Raw genomic sequence first — 3,509 nt, 5'->3', positions numbered from 1 at the left:
ATGCAAGCTAGATGGGGGAGGGCAACGTTGGCTTCTTTCCCAGTGACCAATGGGGTTAGACAAAGGGGAATATTGTCACCTGTTCTTTTTAATTTATATATGGATGATCTCTCTAGGACATTGGAAGTGTGTAAAACTGGATGTATGGTGGGGGATAGCTGTATTAATCATCTGATGTATGCAGATGATTTAATTGTTATGTCACCATACAGTGCTGGCCTACAGCAACTGCTTAGAGTCTGCTCAGAATATGGGCTACAGCATGACATCAAATTCAATGCTGAAAAGAGTGTTGTAATGATTGTCAGAACTATGGAGGACAGGAAGCTACGTTTTCCCTCTTTTTACTTGTCAGGGCAAGACCTTAATGTGGTTACCAAAGTAAAATACTTGGTCCACTTATCCTGGACGATCTTTGTGATGATGATGACATAACGCGGCAGTGCGTAAACTATATGGTCAAGCAAATATTCTGGCACGCAAATTTCATATGTGTTCTGAAGAAGTAAAAATATCGCTTTTCAGAGCATATTGTACTCCACTGTATACAGCTCATCTATGGTGCAGCTACAGTAAAGCAAATTAAACAAGATAAAAGTGGCGTACAATGATGCATTTAGAATCTTGATGAAGCGTCCAAGATGGACCAGTGCTAGCCTTCTGTGTGTGACCTATAATGTTCCCACCTTTCACGCTGTGCTGAGGAAGTTTATGTACAGATTTATATGCCGATTAGCTGAGTCAAATAATACAATTTTAAATGCTATAATCAATCCTGCACTTAGTGATACCTGATATTCGTCAAAACTATGGAATCACTGGAACATGCATTTGTACTTGTTTTAATCATTGTGCATTGCAATTGGTAAATTTGTATGTATGTGTGTTTCTTGTTGTGATATTGTTGGGGATCAGTTTGTCTATATGTATTTATGTCTGTGTCTGGTCTGAACCCCTTTTGTAATGTGTTTTTTTGTTTTTAATCATCTGGACCTTGAGTCTGTAAAATAAAGAAATAAAAAAAAATATGTAGTGTTAACAGTGTCAGGAGTCGTATTAGGGGACCTGAAACTATTAGAAAATATTAATTGTAGATGCCAAAGAACTTCTTTCTAAAGCAAATGTCCATGACTTGCATGAAATATGATGTTCTTTCGCTGTGAAGAGAGGCCAACAGTGTCTACATGACTTGTACGAACACTTCTGAATACTTCACATCTTAGACAAAAATTCTCAATATGAGAAAATTCTCTTATGAACAAATAAGTTTGTACGAGTGGTTTTTAAATGTTGTAGATGTTGGTTCTAAAGTTGCTACCTCTAGAAATGCATTTGTCCTTTGAAAACACAGTTTTTGCAACCCTAAAGGGGCGAAAAAGGTGCCCTTCAGGGTGTCTTTGTAACGTACTGGGGATTGCAGCAGCTACACAGGGTTTAGCAAGTAGGATTTAAGGTAGAAAATCCGCACAGGGAGGTTGGTTTGGGGTGGTGGATGGGTCAAACACAAGACTTTCACTCAGGAGACCGGGGTTTGTCTCTCGCGCAGCACCTTTCCTAAAGTCGCTTTCTTCCTTAACCGTCCCTTTATTCCTGTGTGTCACGGAAGCGTAAGCCCACCCACAACCGTTTTCTGTCTGGCTAGTCCACATAGCATTCCAAGATGGGAGAAAAATGTGCTCTGGTGCATTGGCATTTCTCTAAACCAATCACAATCGTCTTAGGCAGTGCTAAGTACAGAGTCACAAGAAGGAACTTGTTTTGGTGGAACATGTGTACCTTCAAAGGCAAATTAAACAGATATTCTAGCTAGCTGTCTGGAGGAGCAGTTCACCATAGTCCTCATAAATCCACCGGCGTTTAGAATGCCAACACAAAGAAAGCGGAAAGTAACGGACATTCGGCCGAAAAGAGTGACATCCGGTGGAATTTCCAGCGACACTGGAGCAATCCGGAAGTGGGACCTCTTGGATATACTGTAATTTAAGTATTAGAATCAGCTTTTCAGGAGGTTCTCAAAAACAAGCAATTTGCCTGGGTGGTTCGGTGCATAAACACAATAGACATAGTAAGACAAATTACAAAATAAGTCAATTCAAAACAGTCCATTGATATAAGCACTGTAGAATAGAACTGACAACATAAAAATATGAGAAAATAAAATAATTTGCAAGAATTTGCAAATGTTCATAGTATAATGTATAGAGAATATGTGCATTTAATGTAAAGAGAGGATTTTCAAAAAGATGTGCCTTACTGTAACATAGTAAAAAGTAACGTAACTATGCACAGATGCACATATGGACACCCATTCTCACTCCACCGCTAAGCATCGTCATAATGTAAACAACAGGAACAAACATCTGGCACCTAGATTGCCAGCAGTCTGTTTTAGCTTTCAGGTGATCACTTTTATCAGAGACAAATGGAGGACATGCCTGAAGTTGAAAGCTATCAACACTGAGGTGCCCCACACTTTCTACATTGTGACTAAATTGCATATCTACCACCTATTCATTATGATAACATTTACAGTGTAAGATCACTATGCAATAGAAGTCATTTAATGTCAAATACCAATTACAGCTCTCAGTAAGTAATTGTATGTCTCTTCAACGTGCAACCTTCTTGCCCTGCAATTGTATGAATGCTCTAACGATGCAGGTGAGCAAATGAATCTGCAAAATGCCAACAGCTGTCTTTTTGTGAGATAGTCCACTGTTAATTTTAGAAATAATGCAGAGGGATTTTGAAAAGGTTTCATAAGCCCACAGGTCAAATCAGTTTCTCCACCCACAGAGGATTCTGCAGCCCAATTTCATTCCAGTAAAAAAGCAACTCATGGTATCATCATAACTGGAGTTAATGGGTTGTCAGCCTACAACAGAAAAACTCTGAAAAGCCACCCACCGTGTAAACATGCCAATTATCTGAGCTGTCAGGTGCCGATGAATGTTATTCCAAAATTTACCTTTCTTTTGCCTTTGTAGCTCACTCTATTACACCCCATACCTATCTGATAATGGTATTCATACTGTAAATGTGCCTTACTTTCACTAACTCACATCCAATTAATTTACGTGTTGGAGTGATTACTGGCTGTGTTTTGTCCCAGGAGCAAAATCCTCTAAAAAAAGAATGTTTACATTGAATCCATTTCCATTAACTGGTTTAGAGCAACAAAGGAAAAAACCCTGTCAAGCGATCGTGAACATGTTTATGCCCAATTTTTCAAATGTTCATACAAGTTTAATACAGCTTTTCTTGCATTATAACTGTTTGTGGAAACACAGCATTGTGAACTGAAGAAATGACATTAGGCAAAAGCTAGTCTATATCCACAACCTTCCACTTCTGAGATTGCTTTCTGAAATTTTGCCGTATGTCCCTAATTTTGGCCGGACATCCGTTACCTTCCATTTCCTTTGTGTTGGAATTGTAAACTACGGTGGATTTATGAGGACTATGGGTAACTGCTCCTCAGATCTCTGCAGGGTAAATCCAGACAGCTA

The 3,509-nt window shown here is 39.0% G+C and overlaps 1 protein-coding gene and 1 long non-coding RNA gene across 3 annotated transcripts in view; one reads left to right on the top strand and one right to left on the bottom strand.

Annotated features, from left to right (window-relative positions):
• Nucleotides 1–3,509, top strand: part of pvrl2l (PVR cell adhesion molecule related 2 like) — a 290,781-nt gene that overhangs the window by 113,443 nt on the left and 173,829 nt on the right. The window lies entirely within an intron of this gene.
• The window catches only part of LOC116701289 (uncharacterized), an 8,091-nt gene that overhangs the window by 1,199 nt on the left and 3,383 nt on the right, over nucleotides 1–3,509 (bottom strand). Inside the window, exon 2 of the long non-coding RNA XR_004334886.1 lies at nucleotides 1,066–1,071. This is a non-coding gene — a long non-coding RNA (uncharacterized LOC116701289). The remainder of the gene's footprint in view (nucleotides 1–1,065; nucleotides 1,072–3,509) is intronic.

The sequence above is a fragment of the Etheostoma spectabile genome, chromosome 14 (assembly GCF_008692095.1).
Source record: "Etheostoma spectabile isolate EspeVRDwgs_2016 chromosome 14, UIUC_Espe_1.0, whole genome shotgun sequence".
Lineage (NCBI taxonomy): Eukaryota > Metazoa > Chordata > Actinopteri > Perciformes > Percidae > Etheostoma > Etheostoma spectabile.
The sequence above is the reverse complement of the archived record's forward strand: the minus strand, read 5'-3'. Positions and strand labels throughout refer to the sequence as shown.